General features: G+C 37.4%; 1 protein-coding gene across 4 annotated transcripts in view; it reads left to right on the top strand.

The window, feature by feature from the left end:
- The window catches only part of LOC122571660 (CCR4-NOT transcription complex subunit 6-like), a 925,145-nt gene that overhangs the window by 397,767 nt on the left and 521,371 nt on the right, over positions 1-6,007 (top strand). The window lies entirely within an intron of this gene.

The raw sequence follows: 6,007 nt of genomic DNA, 5'->3' as shown, positions 1-6,007 counted from the left end.
CGTTCTGCGTTTTCCGCTTCCCGGAAACAGTTTCAAACTACTTTAATAAATCACGGCTAATCGTTCCTTATTATCTCGAATTAATAAGTAATAATTTCTGCAGATCGTAAGATGAAGAATTGCAACGGTTTTACGTACGCAAATAAATGTACCTCACGGCTATTTAACGTTTTATATTTTATTCGTTGGCGAATACGCGTACGCGTCATCTTCTAAACGATTTATCAGCCGAATGATATTGCGTGATTGTACTGTCATCGTGCTGTACGGACACTTCGGAATGAGTGTCTCATTCATAGAAGGAGAATGCAAACACGAGTATACTTTTTCCTCGACGTGTACGTAAATGTCATTGTGAACGATGTCTATATATCAGAGTTATTGTTCGCGAGATACTCAAAGAGAAGATTGTCGGAAAGCAGAAATCAGATACAGAAACGATAAAAGAAAAGGAAATGGCACTCTTTGTTCGCGTAACACTGTCTGTCCTTGTTCCGCCACGTGGACCTGACACTTTGCAAATACAGTTCCCTGCCAATAAAAAGACGGCCGGATCTTTTTTATTGCCACTACACACGGTTCGCGTTATTGATCGTACACTTCTGAAAAGTATCTGCTGATTCAGCGATCGTTCCGTGAAACATTAATTCCCGCTGAAGGTCTTTTCGTCTCGCGTTAAATCGATTGTGTCTTCTGTTTCGTTTATAACGCGATCAATTAACGCGAAAACTGTAAAAGTTGTTCGTAAACGATTGTCTCATTTAGAGAAGAAAATTGAGTGTTGGGTTTTGAAATTTTACTTCGTTTTGATTTAATCAAAGGCAAGCATAATAAATTGTAAGATATTTGGGCAACGGAGATCGTATTTTACGTTCTGTATTTCAGTGTTTTGTCATATTAGTAACAAAGATGGGAATTTAGAAGCAGAGATTGATGAGATTTTCATCTTCTTCCATGAATATTGCTATTGATTAAATTTTACAAAGGAAGGGATTGTTCGAGAAATATTAGATTCTAATTTTAATGAAATTTCCTCGCAACGAGCATGTATTGAAATAAGTTTGTGAGATTGAAACTTATAAAACGATTAAGAAGATTAAAAGATTATACAAGTTATCGAAATATCTGAATATTTAGCACAAGACCATGTAAAACGTAGCAAAGATTCTACGAAGTTTTACTATAAATCCAGAAATCCTGTTTTAAAAGTTTGATAGCTCGGAACGAGAGATAAACTAATTTGCATACTCGATAGTAGAAGCCGAGGATAGGAGGTAGCAAATAGAAGAAGGAAAAAATAATCGAGCATTGATGAAAGTATGTATACGTACAGTTACGGATTTAAAGGGCGAAGAAAAAAAGAAAACACCATAATTTTATAAAATTGGATTATAACTAGAGTGCTGTTATTTATGTAAATTCATATTTCTCCGAACGCAATTTCAAAAATGGTACTTGGACAGAAATTTGTTTTACTAACAGATATAACAACGAATATTATTTATACTTTGCATATTTCATGTATTTTTCGGGTATTCTGTGCACTCTGTGCATTCTCGAAACTTCAAATTTCCTATAAATGCATAAAAATCCACAGTCCAATAAAAATAAATGTAAGATAAACTTTTATTGTTGGGATTTAAAAATTATTGCCCCTTTTTTGCAATCTTGTACTTTTCGACGTGTAAAATTCGAGAACAGAAGTTTTTAAGACAAGGAATCCGCTGCTTCGAAAGTTATGGCTTCGTAAAAGTGAGCATTTTTAGCTCTAAATACCTAAAGTTCAAAAGTTACGACTATTTAAAACTGAGCGTCTTTAGCTCTGAATTCTAAGAACGATGAACTATAAGAACTCTAAAAATGCTCAGCTTCTGTCATAACTTTTGAACTAGCTGATGGCTCGCCTCAAAATTGGTATTTTCGGATTCTATACGTGAAAAACTACAAAATTGCAAAGGGAAAAGTTGTTCCCCTAAAGTAAAGTTTAGCCATCAACGTAATAAAAAATGTCTAATACAAGAATTACGTGAGCTTTACCTTTGGGACGCCAATCTTTTTGGTCGAAAACCATATTTATTGAAGGTGCTTATCGAATAAAGTTCAACGATACCAATTTTAAGTTTAGGAATTTCCTCGTCCGAAAGTTATTGCGCGAAAAAGGCTGAAAAATCCTGTTATGGCTTTCTTCGTCTTATACGCGCCAGATGGATCGTTTCTCTTTGTTGGTACTATGAGCGTGTCTGTGTAATGTCTCGTAGAGATAGAAAAATATGAGCAATATTAGCTAAGTTATATATATATTTTTTTATAACATTTATGAAGAACTTTGCGCGCAATATATGTTGAAACAAATAACAGAACTTGTCGTCTAAACAATTATCACGTTAAAGTAAGCCATACAGTACGCCAAGAGTACGAAACATAAAAAGCGCATAAAAGTTTCCTCCAAAAATTACTAACACCCACATACACAAGTAACAATTTTAAACCTTCTTTGTACCTGTATGTACATTGCAGATGTACGGTATGCCAAGAGCAGCACATTTAAAAACGCGTAACTTTCGAATCGATGGATAACCTTGAACGAGTAACCTGCAAAGATTATTCTAAAAATTAGTAACAGTCGCATACACAAGTATACCAAGTTCAAACTTTCTTCCGCCCTCACTGTATGCACAGTACAGTACAGTCTATGCACAGTACGACAAGAGCACCAAATGTAAAACACGCATAGCTTTAGAATCAGCGAATTGCCAAGCCCAAAACCGTTAAACTACGTCTCTATCGTCAAACTGAACAAACGTCTAAGAGGGAACGGTTCCCAGAGGAAAAGTCTACCCCGAAAATTTGTAGTCACACAGACGCATATACAATGGCATACCAATTTCAAACTTTCATGTACTGCGCGCCAAGAGCGCCAAATTTGAAAGACGCGTAACCTTGGAGCCGATAGATCGCCAAAGCCAAAACCCTTGCACTTGGTCCCCTATTCATCGACTACTACGAGAAAATGTAAAAATGTTTAAAAAGAAGTGGTTCCCGGAGGCAAAGTGTACCCCCGAAATTAGTAACAGTCGCAAACACGGTTACATAGCAATTTTAAGCTTCCCTTTTCCCACTGCTCTACATAGATTACGTTTCCTGTTGGAAGCTTACATTTCTATTGTGTAGTTATGCGACAAGTAAACGTCGATTAGTTGGCGGAGGTTGGCCGCGTCTTTCACGAGCCGCTTTCCCACGAGAACGAAAGAGCTGCTTTTGGAATGCTTTCGAGAAGGAAGAGCGTGCGCGCCCCAACGTCAGCCGAGTTTCGCTATTGTCAGCGAGATCGCGATTGGCGGTGTCGATGGCAGGTTGCAAGGAACGGGCCACGATATCATCAGAAGAGACAAGGTGCGCATATACACAGTTAGCTGCGCAACACGGTGCAGCATGTCGCGCCAAGGTAAAGAGAAGTGACAGAAAACAAAGCAAAGACGGTTTCCTTTTCTCCTTCACTGATCTCTCTCTCTCTCTCTCTCTTCCTCTTTCTCTCTCTCTTTATCCTTCTATCCCTCCTCCACGTCATTATCATTTTTCTCTGGGCATTTCTTGGCCGACCGCCGCGGCATTTCTCGCTTGGTGGATTTTCGCACGACTGATGAGCTTTCGTCACGATTCTGCGGTCACAGTCTCTGAGTAGTCTGCTGCACGATGGAATGCTGGCAGCCTCCTACTGTGCTCGACCTATTCACAGCCTACACCCACAGTCTTGGCGGGCCAGCGTGAGAGAAACCAGGGAAAAACTGTGAACGCTTTGATGGGCCGCTGGTGGTAGTAATAATGGGACGAGCGGAACACAGAGCTTTGCGATTCTTCGACTTTGAAAAACTGCTCTTGTAATGGAACACCTGTCTTGCCGCCAGTGAAATTGAAAATTTCAGCCGCTACAAACCGGTATTTCGCAGCTTCGATTCTTTCGTTCGGTTGATGTACCGCAGGATATGACGAACCAACATGTTATGAATTGGAGATACGCACAGATATGTACAAGTGTGCGAAGACGTACATTTATGCTTTATTGGCGTCTTAATTGATTTCTTAACGATTGCTGCGTTTAGAACTGTACGAGGCGAAGAAAATCTTATGGAAGCGCTGGAGGAGTAAACTTTGATGAATATTACTTCGTAGGAAGCTGACTGGATTATTTATCTTGATTGTAAAAGAAAGAGACGATGACGATAAAATTCAGAGAAGCATAAATAATCCGTGTAATATTTAATCTCAAATAATCCTCCTTTCTGTGAGAATGAAAATTAAGATAATTACAGAATTATGAACATAATTAGAAAGTTTCTTAATCGGTTAATAAAAATATGACATTGCATTTAGCTTTTGCTAATTTCTTCAGTGAAAACATCAAATCAGCAAGCTTAGAAACTGCGAGATGTACATTTTTCGCAACGTGCCGTCACTTCCGAAAATGTGACGTCTCTCCCCAAAGAATACGCTTTTTAACTAATTAGTCTATATTATTATATGGTCAAGATATTCCATTGAAAATATCTATTCTTGGACGAATTTTCTCACGATAATTCTCCTTGCTTATCCTAAATCTGAAAAGGGAATCCGATATTTTAGGTATTGCAACAACGACAGCTATTTAATTAGATACTATGCAGGAACCAAGAGAAATTTAAATAACTTCAAAGTGTCAATAAATTCGGTTATGATGCTACTCCTTCGCATATTCTTTCTATCATTCAAAGATCTTTTCTTAAGTGCCTTATGCAATCGCAGATTGCATATTCGATTAAATGACAGTTAACTCTTTTCAGGAGTCAGTATCTTTCAGTCTTTTCAGACTTTTTATAGTTTCGCAAAGCGGACAAGAAATACTAAAATTTGAAACCCGTTTTTACTGAGAAGATTTACATTTATCATTTAACTGATTTAACAAGCTTTAAAAGGGCAATAGGCAACGTCGAGCGCGATGAGGGGAAATTGCAACGAACTGATGTATCACCTATATTTATTACATACTAGATTGTTTATTTATATCTTGTTTCTCAATTTATTTCATGCCGGTATGATAAAAGTTAGAAATTGATTAGTTTCAAAAAATATAGTCCTTTTTGCTGTGGCAGCCTATACTACATGACGCGTCATAATCGAAGTAGTTAATTCAGTGGCGTTTAAATTATAAGAACATGTAAGAAGTTTTTGCCACAGTTCACTGAAATTGCATTCGTGTTTTATAGCGGGATATTTTTTACTCGTTTTTCGTACATGGTCCGACGTGCATATAGGTATATGAATAAATATTTCGTTGGAACGTAAACAACGTTGTGACGCTCGAAACGATATACCCAGTATGCTTCTCAATTTTGTTCACGTTCGTGCATCATTGCTTTAAATTTGCTTATTTAGATATAATAGCAAACGTAATAAATCTGCCATACGAAATGCAATATTATACAATTTTAATGCAGCATAAAAATCAAGTGGCAGACAATTTTCACGTACCGTCGTGAATAAATTTCACGAATAAATTTCACAAAATTTATTTGTCTACATCGTACATATAGACACATTATTTTGTAACTACTATTTACATTCAAATGTATTTTATTTATACAACTTACGAAATATCATTGCTATTAAATGATGCTTCAACTTCGAAATACAAATGCAGGAATATTTGTTCATCGGTTGTACGGGTCTTGATTTCTTGACGTAGAAACGTCAGTTGAAGACGATCCTTATTTAATTTCTTCCCATTACACGATCATTCGTATTTCCTCTGGTGTGCTCAGCTTCCAGCAGGTTAATACAGAGAAAGATGCAGAAACCGAGGAGAAAGAAGCTCCGTTTCTACTTTCGTCGCTGTTCATTATCACCGTATAATGTCAGCCAGCTGTGCAAGCAGAATTTTCACGCGACGTTGACAATTTTACGAAACCTCGGAACAAACGTTTCGGGAGAACAGTTTGTTGCGCGATACACGAGATGCGATACACTAATGCTG

The sequence above is a fragment of the Bombus pyrosoma genome, linkage group LG10, assembly GCF_014825855.1.
Source record: "Bombus pyrosoma isolate SC7728 linkage group LG10, ASM1482585v1, whole genome shotgun sequence".
Taxonomy (NCBI): domain Eukaryota; kingdom Metazoa; phylum Arthropoda; class Insecta; order Hymenoptera; family Apidae; genus Bombus; species Bombus pyrosoma.
This window is presented reverse-complemented; position numbering and strand designations above follow the sequence as displayed.